Here is a 16,906-nt window from a genome sequence, read left to right as displayed (position 1 = left end):
TAAAAATATCTTACCTATAAGAAAAGAAGGTACAGATACTCAACTTTACATTTCTACTAGAAAATTAAGACATGTAACTGCAATTATTTTGCTGTTTTCGGAATACTAATCTGGGTTAGCCTTATTTAGTAATTTAGTCATTACCCGTGACATTATGCGGTCAGAGATACTTTGTCGGTTTGCGAATAGTGGTGAGTAAGGACTTGTATAAGAAACAGTCTGTGTCATACCGCGAATGTCGACTCTGAATTGTCTGCAAGCTAACACGATACGGAACTGTGATAAATCGGTCTCGGTCTCGAGGGAGGCGAGAGAATAACCGAAAGTAGAGTGATAGCCGGAGGGGGCACTGGCGCAGCCTGCCACCGCTCTCACAGTGTGTTGTCGCCTTTACTCACCGAAGCTCGCGCAGTTCGTCGCACTTTCACACAGAACACGCGACTTACGATTCATTTGCATTGAAAAAATAAATAATAAACTGTTCGAAATTCAAATTTTAAAAAACAAAAGAAGACTAAGGTTTTCGTGGACTGCTTGATTAGAAGATGATTTAATGTTTTTTTATTCATTTTGAAGTTTTTCGGCCAGTTATCCCGAATCCTGGTTTAATCGGTAAGTTTTTTGCACACTACAATAATCGTATTTGTTTTACTATTTATAATACTATATTTATACAATGAATAATTTATTCTCAATACACTTTAAATTAGCAGAATGTTATGGTTAATATATGTCTGTAGCAATTATTTTTCAATTTTATCACGAATAGCTTTTTATAGCAAACATAAAACAAACCTACAGTTTTATATCCTGTAATATTTTTCTTCAGTCAGATCGCAAGCATATATTGTAACAAATGATCCCGAAAAATGTATAAAAATGTATATTATAATTAATAATAAAAAGAATTGAGTAGATATTTGTTTTTAGACTTCACTTTATGTCAAAATGTTCATGTAGATTTTTTTAAATATTACGTTTTGATCTTATTGTAAATTTTTTTTTGTCAAATTATATTTTTATTATATTTATTAATATATTTTGTATTTAGGAATATAGTATGACTCTTTTAAAAATATCGAAGTATTTTTATAATGATTATGATAAATACAAATATATTGATTATTAATATTCAGTGCAGTCTGTTGTTCCGTATTTGGTTCTATCGATTGTTCTTAACCAATTTAGGTACATATTACTCGTATATAAAGTAGTATAATTTTTTGCCATGAGTTTAATGATAGCACTACAGCTTACATGTATATAAGAAATATTATTTTATTATTATCAACTTCAGCATTATAAAAAGTTTGTGTATAAAATTGATCGATGACATTACTATATTTATTATTTATTTATTGTTATTTTAATATTTACATGTCTAATTTATATCATCTATATGTATGTATATGATATGATCTCAAATTAACCAGTTCTCAGATATTTATCAGCGGTTTTAAGTTTTTTTTGCAAAATAAAGTCGAAAGGTTAATCACCTTACCATTAGTATTTGCTAATTACTTTAACCACTTAGTGCCAGTGATGATTGGCAGAGTTCTGTAGAGATGTCTACTGGACAGACATACAGGGTTATTATCTTTAAAACTGATTGTAGAAAGATATGGAATACGTGTTTATTTTTCTAACTCAAATTGGTGAAGGTGTTGAAATTTATATATGTATGTTTATATATGTATTGTATTGTATTTTTGTATGTGTAAATTAAGAACAAATTGTGATGATTATTTTTTAAATGTTATTAGTTTATTTCCGACATCATTCTGTACATATTATTACTAAAGATTTAGGTATTTATGATACATATTTTCACTCTATAGACGTTTTTAGCAACATTAGTATCAGAGAACTTCTGTGCAAAATATAATTTATTTTTAGGAAATCTTTCTAGAACTTTCTAGAACAATGCTATCACCTCTGAACGTGTTCCATCTGGACGTTTTCCTTGCTCCCAGTAAAACCTTAAAAAAATAATTTCCCTATGGGCATGTTTTTTCTTGCGTTATAAAAATATATCTATATCGTTACTTATATGTCTATATCCTTTATCTATTGTAATATAAAGTCTAATATGGACTTTGTTATTTACAAAGAAAATATATGTATGAACAATTTTTACTTTTAAGTTTACTTAGCTTTGTCTTTTTCATGAAACATCCATAAATCATTTTTTATTTAAAGAAGGAATTGGTTGTAATACAACGCGAATTAATTTTAATAAATTAATTCTATTAATATTTTGCGCGGCTTTTATGCATATTATGTAAGTAAATATATTTAACAGTTATCTGGTACCTACTCGTATAGGGTTACGCTGTGGGATATATTCGGAGTTTGTTATTGTTATTTATTCATAACAAACTGTTTAACCCGCAAATAATGTAGTGTATATATGGATAATTCGCTAAGAATAAAATTTTCTATAAGTTACAAATAAAATACAATAAATAAATCTTTCCACTTTATAATGTTAGTAGGTGTAGATAATTTGTTAAGGACCTACTGAATTCAAGCGAAGGTGGGTTAATAGCGCTCTTTAATCGTTCTTTGAAGTACGAGACGAGAAATGGCATATTTCGTAAATTTATGTGGGTGTTGGGGGTATGTACTTATATTATTTACAGTAAGTCAGATCCCATTTAATTCAGTGGCAATTTATTACACAACTTTTGTCTGGTCACGTAGTCGATATTTAAGTTAAATAAGAATTATGTTGGAATATTATTATTATACTAATCGTGCATGATTCATTGCTTGAGTGGTTCAAATATAATATAATATAAGTTGACCGTAAGAAGTTTTAATATAAATTATTAAAACAAACATATAGAGACGAAATATAGATGTGGCTCAGTATTGTTAAAATAAATATCTTATGTACAGCTACGGAACGTAAAGTTTATGTATATCAAAAACAAAAAAAAACAATGCGGCAACATATATCAAAGAGCTTTTATTTTAGCACAGACTATTATAATTTCATAGAGACTGAAATCTGGAAGTTTGCGTCGTTTCGGTCCCATCTATGTGACAGTGGAACACTTCATAATGTAAAATTTATAAGAATATCCGCCCCTTTCGTGCAATTTCTAAATTATAAATTCACCGTGCTCGAGCATACGCTTAAATTACTCAAGAATAAAAGTGTCTTAGATTTTTTTACCTGTAGGTATAAGGTGCGTATTCTGTTACAAGAGCTCTTAAACGACATTATATTTTAACCACAATACCAATATACTAGTTGACTAGCACAACTTCGTCTGCGTCACATTTTCCCAGGTTTTGCAAAACTTTTAAATTTTAGCTCTTATTGGTCATATCATATTATATAGCATTCTTTAAAAAATGGCCTATAAGAGGCAATTCGAAAAGGTAGTTTCTGAGATTAGCGCGTTAAGTCAAACAAATATACTTTACAGCTTTATAACAGTTATATAGATATCACTTACCTACATACCAGAGCATACTTTCTGTCAATATGCTTAATATAATTAAGTTTTCTTTTATACTTCAAATACATTATCTTTCTCCGTTATTCACATAGCATTTCATTATTTTCATAATAATGAGTGTCCTTCTATTTTATTTTTTAATTTAGGCCATTACGGGTATAAGTACCGTTAACTACTATTTAGTTAATTTTATTTTTATATTTTCGATTTCTTTAGTGTGATTACTCAGCATTTGAATATAAATTATTAAAAAAAATTTAAAAAACTTAATACAATTTTTAATATAACTTCTACTAAATTATATCAACTTCTTCTAAATAAAGTTATTATTAGTCCGTATAGACCTTTTCTACTTCTAGAATCTACTTTATTCACTATAAATATGGATAACCTTGCTTACTTATTATAAGACCCTTCCAATACTAGTCACATCAATAAATTCATAGAGATTTCTAGGCGCAACTGTCCTAGCGAAATGACTTCTGAGCACTCTTATTGGATTGGATACGAGTACCTACGTTGACTATGTATAACGTTTGCAGTATGTAAATTCAACCCAATGATGATACGTTGCTTCCTTCCTAGTGGGGAGTTTCTGCACTCTATTATGATAATATGAACGCAGAAATGAAGTTACTGCAGCGAATGCAGTTTATTATGAAATGCAAATCTTTTATTGGACTTATGTTGTTATACTACAAGGTATTTAAAACGCGGAAATTATATACTTATATGGAGTATACATGGCTATCTTTTATATATTTTGTAGCTTATAAAGTTCATTAAGTTTGATTTCAGTAATTTTCCTAGTAATTAATTTGGTTTGTTACCAGTATGTAATTATCGGAAAATTAGTCTGAAAAACGAATTGACAATTTAAGATACTACCAATGTTTTTTTATGTCATCAGATTTGGACTCACGACCTTTAAGGTGGTAAACCTCTAGGTAACAATGCTCTGAAGGCGATTATATTTTTTTAAGTATCACTACGAAAGTATTGTTAAGATGTACTTTTAGGATATTACTCCACGATTATCTACTCGGTTACCTTCCTATGTAACCTAGTTTCAGACTTATTATACGAAATTCTCTCGGTCGCCTCGCAGTGCTTATTTAATCGCTATAGTCCCTTTTACGACTGCAGAAAGTGAAAGATGCACTCTGCTTTTATGGTAAGAGTGCAGGATATAAGCTGTAATGCAAGTGCGCCGATATTACTACGGGACGAAAATACTTATACTTTTTATAGTCAATAAAAGTAGGTGTGGGATGAAAGCGGAAATTATTCCGTTATCTGTGATAATAATTGCAGTATGACATATATATTTGCAAATTAGCAATATATAATAATAAAAATTTAGGAATTTATATCACAAAATATCTACGCAAATGTTGTATTAAACAACAACAATCTAATTGTGACCAAAGCGAATAAATCAGGTAAATACTACAAATTTTCTTTTTCAAATTTTGGCATATACGCAATGTATATGTGATATAACTAAAATTAAAATATGATTATGCTAAACACACAGAAAAGGGATAAAGAAAAGCAATAGGTACGAAAAACAGTTATTAATATTACTTTATGATACCGTTATTTTAATTAGTAAATTTGTGATGCTCAAGGTACTGTTTATTATTATATTTAATGTTGGTCACTTTCCATTAGGTAGAATAGGTAAAAATAACTCGATCGTATAATCTCTATTGATAAAGGTTGTAACTTTTCATGTGTTAATTACACTGTTATTCATTAAAAAAACTATATCGTTAATCTATTTAATTTAAGAGAGTCGACAGCGTGCTCGTCGTGCACAATGAAGTTGAGAGTGTGCCATGACTGCTCACGAAATCCCGGTAACTTAATAAAGCCGTTGCTTCATCTCATTGTTTCGAACAGTAATTCTTTCTCACAATAAGTTATACGGCGACTTATTGCTGCATTGCAGGTTATAGAAAAATTAGGTCAGCGCCCTAGTATTCTGCGAAGTTTTGAAGATTTGACAGGCATAACAGATGTTGTAGGTTTCGATGAAACTTTACGAATAAATTATACTCGTCTCAATTACACAGATTTTTAATTATTTCCACTATTACTATAAAATAAATATTCTATGTGATAAATATTGGATTTGATTTATCTGCGTACCCAATGCAAACCATGCTATCTATCGTCACAAACTTTTGTGTTTATAATATTAATAGGATATTTGATAATTAACATATACAAGTATATTAGACTTCGAGCTTTATATAAGACCTAGGTCTTATATAAAATAAAGGTCTTATCATGTAAATTATGTGAACTATTACATCTGTACGGTAGGCCGCCCGTAATCGCCCCCTGCCTAGTTGGATTCAAATATACTCAGCGACATGTGAGCATGTGAAGTATTGCGTTCACTATGATGACAATAATTAACGATGATGCGGACTATCCCATTCGGGACAACAATCAAGACGGTCAGTTGTTACGCATATGTAACAACAAAAACGTCATGACTTCACATTTCCAGTCATAAAATAATAAAAAATGTATTACGTTGTTGTATTAAAAAATAAAAATCGAATAAAATTTATAAATATAATATTACGTTCTTACATTATTACTCAACAAATAGGTATAATAGGTATATAAATCATGAAATGTTTTGATTATTAAAGTTTGAGTTTATTAACAGAAATTTCGATTTACAAAGAAACTTCAACGTAATTCTCATACTTTTGTTAGATATTAATGTTAAATAAGAATTGGGAATATAACACACTCAAATAAAGTAGTAGGGTAAAATCAAACTTTTATATTATTCTTTAGTAAACGACTATATGTTAGGAATAAAATAAAATATTCCATAGGGATAAACTTTTGAAAACAGTGAGCTTATAAGTTTATATGTAGGTATGTATATATAGGAAAGTTCACAAATAAAGTGGTAGTTACCATGTATTCAGTGATGTGAGAACACGATTATCATTATTGTTGTTTGCTTACCGCATCCGAGTTTAACGTTTCAAGTTAAATTGCAAACAGTAAAACAGCAATAAAAGTGGTCTGGCTGGTTTTGACCCCGGCCATAGAAAGAGAAAAATACATTCGTCCTTTTTATCTATACACATATACCCACTTGGATGGATCCTGCAATAGTAGTTGTGTTTTTAGATCTGGTAACATTTTATAATATGTAATAGTGCAAAATTTAGTGTGAAGTACATTAAAACTCTTTACTTAAAATCATTTTTATTAAAGCACTATTGAAGCATGGACTGAACTGAAGCCTATTTTCGTAAGGAACGGTGTTGATCTCAATTGATTGAATTTGCATTAACTTAAAAATTGTTGACCTGTCAAATAGAGGTTCTTATACACTTTTTTTTATTTGCCGCTATGAGACATCGAACATTTGAATTTGCTCTAGAAATATCGTGTATTTTATTAAAAAAATAGATTTTTTCATTAAATGAACTGAATGTTAATTTTTATTAAGTAAAGATTTAAATTCTCAACTATATATATAATAAGATTATTAATTCGCATAGAATAATTTAATATGATTAGTAATATGTAAAATTAAATGTTAAGCTTCCTAAAATATATAAAATAAAAATCACTTACGTTAAGAAAAGAAATGGATGTAAGATTTATTTTATAAATTATATTCGTCGTATTAATTAATGAGAATTGAAGTCAACACTTATACGTTATATACATATATTGTATTTAAAATAATAAAGTTATAAAATGTAATAATTCTATGCGAGTATTATTAACATCGTTATGAATAGAAATCTTTGATACAATTTAAACCAACGAACGTTATTGTAATGTTGAATAAATATTTGGCATTGGAATGTCTTGCTTCGAGCTCGTTATTGAATTTATTCCAAGTAAAGTTTATTTTGTGTGCCCTCATCAACTTGAACTGTAATGATGAGTGTATATAAAAGATGACTTTAAATATAAATTCTATTTAACAATTAATGTATTTATATAGTAAGTAGAATTCATCTTTAATGTAAGATGCATATGTAATATAACTTTATTTGCAATATCAATCGATACGTTTTACCATTATGTTATCTGTGGTTTTACATAAGTATTATGTTACTTATGCAAACGCAGAGACATGCATTAAATAATGATGTATTTCTTATAGCATTAAATGTACGAATATAATATAAAAAATAAATATATTATTTTTAACCATATTATTCGTTTGTTAAAAAAGGAGGTAGAATTTTCGTTGATTATTTAGGTTTATTTATTTCTTATTTTATTTTTACCTACAATAATAATTTATATTTAGTGATTATTAGTTGTCAAAATATAATTGTTTTGTTCAGAAAGCATGTTAAGCACTGAAATAATAAAATCAAATTACTTACATTTATTTGAACGAGTTACAATGTTCTATACATGAATCCCTTTCCAGATTCTATTTTGTGAAATAAGATAGCCTATGGCCATTTCCGTGATGGATCTTCTTGTCAAATTTCTTTAAGATTAGTTCAGCCACTCAGTCGTTTTAAATTTAATAAACAAACAGACAGACACACTTTAGCATATGTAATAATACTCGGCATATATTATACAATAATGTAATAACAAAAAATAAATGAAAGTAATTCCTATCTACCACGTCTTGGTTCATAAGGAGCAAGTTCATTATTATTATGCTAAGCAGGTTCTACGCCTGACTCGGACAATGTACGACGCCCTCGAGGCTGTGAGGTCAAACAGGAGGTATTTGTTATCCTGTGAACGCAAGATGCCCCATAATTTATAGTCTGTGTTACTAACTTTTTTTAATCGCCATTTGTGATAGCAATGTTGCTGGCTGCTACAAATTCAAAAAAGGTTTGAGATATTACCCCATGTATATAATTTGATGGAATACATGATACGTTATATATATTATTACTAAATAGTATATTTTTTTAGTATAATCTAATTAAATATAATTTTGAACTGTAAGTCTATATTATATTTAATAACAATATTTCTGTAATTGACAACTTATTTGTGAGATCATATTATGAAACCTGACAGATTACATATTTTTTATCAAACATTTTATTAATTTAACTATTAAAATTGATTATTATCATCATATGTCTAATCTGCTGAACCGGTTATCTGTACATGGGATTCAATAAAGTACTATAATTGGTACCGTAATACACAACAATATTCGTATATGAAATATAAAAAATGTATTTCAATAAAGATATATAAGGTCTAAATTAAATGAAAAAGCCCAAAATTACTGAACTTCACAAATTATTGCGATAAGCGTTCTCCTAGGTGTACTACAACACCATTATATTATTCCACAAGGACCCTACAGCTGAATAAAGGAACAATACACATTTTCGTAATGACATCACTATTAGGCCGAGCAGGTTACATTCTCACGTTCAGAATTATAATGAAAACACGTATACGCCTGTAATGACTTTCTGCTGAGCAAAAACTCCTAGAGATGTTTATGGCGCTTCCTAGTCGAATGTTGTTAGTACCGCCCGACTTTGCACGGCTGCAATTAACCAATGTGACATAAAACTTGTTTTTCGACAGCTTGATTGACAAAATATTGAGTTTTCCCTACGTTTAATTACAATATGTTATACACAATGTAAATTACAGTGAAAACCTTATTAAAAGTTGTTGCAACTGTAGGTTTTAAGAATGAAGCGTTTTTATATGTGAAAAAAACTTTACTTATACTTTGTTTTATTGTATTTAATAATTACTATCATAAGCGTAATAAATTATAATATAATTTTCGATGCGTATTATATTTATTTGCTCTTATGTTATGTCCAACTAAATAAGTACATTTTTTTTATTTAGTTATGCCTAAATGTCTATTTCATTGATAGAAATATATGTATTTAATCGAATTAGGTGTTATTTTGCGGAATTCCATTTCACTACTCGATGGATTTATATTATTTTGTTTAATTCCGCTACAATTAACATGTGTGAGACTACAAACATTCGGCGTAGAAACCTGACAGCGCTAGGACCTTCTTCAGTGGCCATATGCGATAAGCGTAATAAGTTTCGCATTTTTTTTTGTATGGTGACATTATTATTTTGTAAGTAAACAGACTAATATAGATATTTCGGATTACTAATATAATCATTAGGTTTATATTAGCATAGCATATTAGTAATCCGAAATAATATTATAATTTTCAATTACGTATTATACGTATAGTTACGGTATTGCTTACATTAGGTACTGATATTATATTACTAATATTATAAATACTATTTCATATTCCAATTGGATTATAACATATGATCTGTCCTATTTTGGTAATTGACGATATAACAAATATTATTGGTTATAATTACAATTTGGCATGTTTACAAATATGTATAGATACGTAACTTAAGATGTATCTGTCTATAATAGATTATTGATATTTGACTTCGACTATTAATGGTTATTAATTATATTATTAAAATGTAATACATACAGTTGTATTTTGTTGTAGGTTTAGTAAGGAAATTGTTACTCTTAATTAGACATTTTTGTCTTCAATGTTAGCGATTTTAAATAGAAATTTACTTTCATAAAAAAAAATAGTGCTTGATTAAAAATTTTTAAAAGGACCAGTGTATGTAAAGAAGTTTTTAGATAATTTTTATGGAAGAAATAATAACAAGCTATCAATTACTATATATAATAAGAATCAAGAATAAAAATTGTAAACGAAAATTAAAGACCAAAAGTATTAAATTAATGTAAGTGTATTTATTACGATTATTTCATTAATTTGATACAACTTACAATAGATAAATCGAATTGTAAATAATGAATACACATTAAGTAGATACCTATTTGTTTATTTGATGGTATAAATTGATTATCATCTCCTGTTATTTACTAATCGACTTATGAACAATGTTGTAGACGCTAACTTGATATATTGTTTTGTGAAATAAACTGAAAGCTATTGGCACAATAAGATTCCGTTTGTCGATAAATTGTAACAGATTGCCTAATAAATTATTGATAGTTATCTCAGTATACCCCAAAAACTGACTGAAGATAACCCCATTAAACATTTATGAAACCCTTATGCCTGCGGAAGGAGGATTACTGTTGAGCCTTCGGTTGATGTCATGTTATAAAAACAATAAGCTATTTATATATTTATCCACACGGATATTATAAATATATGTGCGTCTGCCTGTCTGTTTTTTGCTTATCATACCTACATGACCAAACAACTTGCAACAAAATGGATATTAACGATTTTTGATCTGACAATAGATTGTATCACGAGCTTGACCATAGGCTATCTTTTATCTAATATACATATATCTATCCATAGTCTCATATTAAGTAACGACTTTGTCTATTTTTATTTGAGACTTCACAAACAAAGTCGTAGATAATACAAGTAGCTAGTGAAATATAAAATTACTAGCTACTCGCCCCGGCTTCGCAGGGGTGTACATGTATTACATATATAAACCTTCCTCTTAAATCATTCTATCTAGTAAAAAAAACCGCTTCAAACTTCTAATAACTTAACAGAATGGAGATGAATGAAGAAAAAATTTTACAAAAATAAAACACGAATTTACTAAAAATGATGGTTACTACCGCAGACTAACATAATTAAAAGTGACAGTAGTTATAATGTTACCAAAAAAAGTAATAAAGGTATAGTATGTCTCCCTGAAAAATTGATGAAAGTAATTCAGATTTGTGTTCACTCAGAAATTTAGAAGTTTTAAAGATGTTAACAGAGTTTACTCCAGGACAAAGTTAGATCATTATAAATCTTACAATTGAATGTAAGAAAGAAAAATTAAATTAACATCATTATTATATAATAATGATCTTAATTTAATTTTTATAGAGATGAGAATATTTGACCTAAGATAATGGAGTACATTTTTTATGCGTAAAAGGTATTAAAACTTAGATATAGAATATACCAGTACAGTTGTAGTATGTGTCATATGATACAGGAGCCGATATTACCCAGTGAATATGATAGTAATATCTCACAGACTACACAAAATGTAAGCTCATCCATTTCTTATCAATTTTTAAATACCATTGAAGTAAAAAGAAACAATATAAAAAATGCACCGATCCGTAAACTTATCGGATAACATCGAATCGGGAAGTAAACCTTTTGAATTATTTATACTAGAAGAACTCAACATAGCTCTAAATTGTTACAAGTGTACCGTACTAAATTGTACATTAGTGTGCAGTATTTTCACCAAAAATACACATTGTACAGCGGCCGCGGTGCCGGCATTTCACTCAGCGTTTCGGCAGTAACGCTATCTAAATTGCCATATGACCGTGGGAATGACGGCGAACCGTCCATTACTGGTGGACCTGTTACAGTTATTCGTTGTGAAACAATAACTGTTACCAGATTAATTAATGCACCGTACACAAAGTACAGATATTCACACTCCATCGACTATGCATTCAATATGACGCCAATTATCAATGCTTTGATTAAAAGGGGCGTGATACACACTTTTTTGTCACGCCTTTTTAATAATGAGGAACAAAAAGTGGTTATTGTTGTATTGCACTGTTATTGTATACAATGGATTGGGTTATTAGCGGCTAATTTTATTATATTGGTACTTAAGCTTATTGTTACGTTCTTGTATTGTTGCAGAGTCCCACAGAAACTATGTAAATACTATATCGGCTATATAGATTGTACTATATCTGTTATTTCGATTATATATTGTTCTAATATTTTTTTTTAATGGATTATAATATAATGGTGAACTCGCTGCGCTAATGGTTTATGCTCGTAGGGTACATGAGAATGATAAGAAGAGCATGAGTTTAGGTCAGTTACCTTCTCATGGCAATTAACCAGGAATTAGCACGCTGATCTGGATGAGGTCAACCTGATATGGTAAATTGCTTGCTATGAGAACTAGTTCCCATTCTATTAACAGTTTGAGATATTGAAGAAATTTAATTCTTCATAATATATATCACTATTTAAATTAGTTCAGGTCTGGGTTAATAGTTATGGTGCTAGATATAAATTTATTGCCTGGATTCTCCTGTTATCTAGATAGGTTCCTCTATAAGTTTAATGGCTAAATTATTGGTTCGCCCGAGGTGAGCGCGAAATAACCGACCTAGGTCACGGTTAACTTCAAATGAACTGACTAAAATTTAAGGATATTAAGGATTATTAACGTTATTCATAAGTTGATATATACAAAATTGAATAAATACTATGAACTTTTAAGTGAGATGTGTATACATGCTAGTGGTAATAAAATTGTAAATAAAATGTGAAGGTAGAATAAATTATTAAATAATATCGGTATGTATAAGTAACACTATATTTTAGTTTATACTGCTGATGTTTGTAAAATAATATATCGCAGTATCCATTCATGTATAAGTAAAATGTATTATAATTTTACCGAATATAAATTGCTCGTTACGGTTAAAAATATATTGCTTTTTGATAGGATTTCTGGTTATGGATGTGAAAATTTAATTTCAGCGAGGTAGACGTTAGGTTGGCGCGCTATATACGAATTTCATGATCATTCAATTTCTTGAAATTGTAAGTGATTTATGTTAAATTATTTAGGAAACTCGTTGTGCAAATTCGATAATATTGTTATCTCTTTGTATGTTATTATCCACTACTCGGTACAAATTTAATATTAACTCCGCCAATGTGTATTATCCTTTATGTTATTAGTCTCCCTTATTTTTACTTTATATATACACGACACTGTTAATTGTATTATTACAATTCTAAATCCAGTATGCAGTGTATGTCCCCCATTAGCGCTAAACAGTTTCTAATGATTCCGTTATTAACCTTCCACACGTACTGGCTCACCTATAAGATCTAAATACTTCACAATAAATAGTGTGGTGTTCTAAATTACCACATATATTTGTAATACGAAGAACTAGTAACATACCTATTTGGCATTTTTGTCATTAAGTAGTGGGTTTTCTTCAAGATGTGTTTATCAATGTAATGAACAGAACATAATTGCAAAATTTCTAAAATAGACATTTTCTGTAAATTTTTCTCTGAATCTGTAATATAATACATTAGATCATGACAACTTTAAACCTATTTATAAGAATATACATGTCATTTATTTTCATTAGGGCCACCTATTAATTCGTATGCATTACATAATACGGCGGAAAATCTTAGTGTAAAATAAACTTTTAAATATTAGAACAATTTCGTAAATTTAGGAATAGACGGTTTGTTTAAGCTTATTGTGTTATCTTTTACTTCAAATATCGGTATATAATGTACACTATACAAAATAAAGCAACTAGTACCTGAAACATTACTGTATAAAAATAAGTAAAATTGCATTCTGGAAGTATTAACAAATAAATGGAAATAATACTATAACCTACAGATAAACAAATATAACGTGGAAAAGTTATTCTTTTGGTTCAGTTACCTTGAAAATGACACGTGAATGTAACACCTCCAGAAATCTTGACTTCAATCGAGGCGTATAACGATACAACCTGCCATACCGCACACCGTTTCCTCTCTTTTCTTTTTATTCTTTCATTTCCTCTCAGTAAAAGCTTTATAACCGAGCGAATGTTTACATGAAATATGTTTCTTGAGAAAATTTATGATGCCATGCATTGTGTACGTGAGTAACACTTACAAAAGCCAGCTGTTTTTCAATTCGGATACGTTGAGGAAATACCTTGCCTGAAGGCTTTTTGTTAGTCGGTAAAGCTACCTACTTGCTGTTACTATGGTAGTATCAGTAAAATTGATATTTTCGGCTTGGGCTTTTATTACCTCCTACGGAGAGGTTTTGTTTTATTGGTAGAATTGTAATAAACTTCAATGTGCTATAAATAATAACTCTTCTAGATTTTAAATAAAATAAAGTTAGTTGGTACTATGTTATACATGTATTTAAGTTATACATGTATAGTATTTAATTTTAGAATTTTAAATTTAGAATTCATTGCCAATGTGGACCAGAAAACTAACTGCTGCAGCGTTGATATTCAGTGGTAGTCAGGTATGATATCACGAATGACGACAACGACAGTTAATGATGTCATCTTTTACACTTTTTATCCTTTCATTGCGAATTTCTCTCGTAAGTAACCACTGTAGTCGTGTGGCTATGGAGTTTGAAAAAGTTCTCGAATGGATTTGTATAGGAGTTTGAATGAAGGATGATTGAATGATTAATTATCACAATTGAAAATTTTGTAGAAATAAATATTTATACTTAAAACATGCATTACTTTGTAAAATTTGTTAAAAATGTAAATTGTAACCAATATATATACGCATTTAAACTATTTATCGGGGTTGTGTGTTTATTTTTACTTGCACCTATCCATGTTTTTACCCCTATCCTTAATAATACAAATAGAAAACAGAATACTTTTTACAAAAATAAATAAAAAATATGAAATGTTAAGATGTAGGCGCGTTTCAGACCTGAAATTATGCGCAGTGCAGCACCTCATTAGTGGTACAGTAATTTGATAGATATGTAACTCCCTGTAAAGTATAGTTAAAATATAATGAATGAAAATATTTTTTATTAAATTATAATGATAATAAAAATATATGTTTTATTTATATAAATTCTTTTGAAGTTTCTTAATCAATCTGGTTATATTCGCCGCTCTGATTAATAAAGGTATACGAAGTTAAAAAAATAGGACTAAGACAACGTAGCTCAATAGTAATACATACTTTCGGAGAACAAGCGAGACACGAGTGGAGAAGACATAATAAAAGTAGTGACAAAAAGAATCGAACAAATTTTAGAACTTTGTTCACCTACCTAAGAGTTTTGAAAATAGACAGGTAGTACACATGTATATTGCGAAATTTGACGATGTATCGTATACTACATATACAATATTAAACATATATCATATACATATTAAACAGTGCCTATGGTAAATAACTGTTCGAGACAGCTATCCATTTGTATAGTCTATGACTGACACGTAACAGACTTTATGAAATTAACCGACATCGGCGTGTTGGATGTAAATGAAATACGATCAAACGAAGTTGTGGAAATCAATATTACTTGTATACCGATACTATTTGCAATTTCAGATTTAATTCGCAAATTTAATGTACATATATTAATACTTTTAATTTTGTATCATAGAGCAAGCAAATTACTTATCCATATTGCTTTGTGATTAAGAAACAGAAACATAAATTCTATTACCATCTGTCATGACTACCTAAAATAGTAGTGTGTAACTACAATAGTCTATAACTAGTTTAGGTAGGTAGGTTTAGGTAATTTTTTACAAGAAAGACGAAGTATGTTCTCCGTATATATGTACTGGTCTGTGGATAACTATAGCAATCACATATAGTTTAGACAAAGTAATAGGTTAATCGTATACTTACAAATAAAACAAGTACCATCATATTGCTATAAAGTGAGGTAACTGTAACTATAGACACATTTTGTTATACCCATTTTTGATAACCGTAAAAGGTTATTCTGTAAATGTGAAATAACATCAGTTACATTTAAATAAATCTGTCATCAAGTCAAAAGGGACTCGTATCTTTTGATTTATCTACAAAAGGAGCAGTGGTTACGCTTAATCTTGATGAGAATAAATAATACGATTGACGTTAAAATTCATCAGTCCGTAAACGATCTATTCAATATAGAATCTGTATTTATTTACATCAACAATAATTCCTTACAATATACCATAATAAACACGCTGACTTCATTACAATTTCCATCCAAGTGAACAAATTTAATAAACAGCCGAGTAAACATTTGTTTATCATACCGCAAATTTTCTGCGGAGAGACAACACCACATTATTTCTGCTCTCGCTTAATGAACTCAAAATGAGAATGACATGAAACTTCGTACCGCCTTATAAACTTATTAAACAACTTAAACGGCGTACAAATTATACCTGTTAGCTGTAATTAAGTTTCAAAGCGATGCCGAGTTAAGGCGAGTTCTATAATCTTTTCCGTCTTGGAAAATCCATCGAATAAGGTAAGGTTTCAATGTATAATATAATAACAAGCTAATAATACTTTCATTAGCTTTCAAGATCGCTTGTATTTTAGCTCTGTTCCCATATAAGTCGATACAAAATAAACAATAGGTAATCTTAATAATGAAGTTGCTGATATTAATAAAAAATCTCATGTTGAATGTAGTAATAAATGTGAATGTATGTGGTAAAAACTTGTATTAGGTTCATGAAATAAAATTGTAATTTGTCTACATTATATCTAATTAGTTTGAATCTAATATGGTTGAATATCAATTGCAAAAAATACCATTATATTCACCGTATAATTGGCGAAGACAAATCTTATTGCAAATATGAACACTATATATGAAGTTTAGTCCCATTTTAGTGTATTTTATGG

General features: G+C 29.1%; 1 protein-coding gene across 1 annotated transcript in view; it reads left to right on the top strand.

Moving 5' to 3' along the window:
* The first annotated feature begins 380 nt into the window (after positions 1-380).
* Positions 381-16,906, top strand: part of LOC131844984 (uncharacterized) — a 47,451-nt gene continuing 30,925 nt past the window's right edge. The window contains exon 1 of the mRNA XM_059193991.1: positions 381-612. The gene's annotated coding sequence lies outside the window, so the exon portion shown is untranslated. The remainder of the gene's footprint in view (positions 613-16,906) is intronic.

Source organism: Achroia grisella, unplaced genomic scaffold, assembly GCF_030625045.1.
Source record: "Achroia grisella isolate CSIRO2021 unplaced genomic scaffold, CSIRO_AGI_Agris_v1 utg445, whole genome shotgun sequence".
NCBI lineage: Eukaryota > Metazoa > Arthropoda > Insecta > Lepidoptera > Pyralidae > Achroia > Achroia grisella.
The sequence above is the reverse complement of the archived record's forward strand: the minus strand, read 5'-3'. Positions and strand labels throughout refer to the sequence as shown.